This window comes from Etheostoma cragini, chromosome 21 (assembly GCF_013103735.1).
Source record: "Etheostoma cragini isolate CJK2018 chromosome 21, CSU_Ecrag_1.0, whole genome shotgun sequence".
Taxonomy (NCBI): Eukaryota; Metazoa; Chordata; class Actinopteri; order Perciformes; family Percidae; genus Etheostoma; species Etheostoma cragini.
The window spans coordinates 17,701-18,024 of record NC_048427.1 but is presented as its reverse complement, the minus strand read 5'-3'; positions in this window follow the sequence as shown (position 1 = coordinate 18,024).

Genomic DNA, 324 nt, shown 5'->3' with positions numbered 1-324 from the left:
CCCCCCCCACCCCCCCTTTGAGGTAATTAAGTCGTTAACAACACTTTGGTCCTTTGAGACCTACCAGCGTGCTAATTCCTGTGAATAATGGAGCTGGACAGATAGTTTCTCCATTTGGTTATTTATTCATCTCAAAGCCACAAAGAAGGTTCTTCTTCTTCTACGTGAGCTAGGTGGTCCGCCGGGACGGAGGAGTCAAGACCGAGTCCAAAGAGGTTTGAGTCCGAGTCAAGACCGAGTCCAAAGAGGTTTGAGTCAGAGTCAAGACCGAGTCCAAAGAGGTTTGAGTCCGAGTCAAGACCGAGTCCAAAGAGGTTTGAGTCC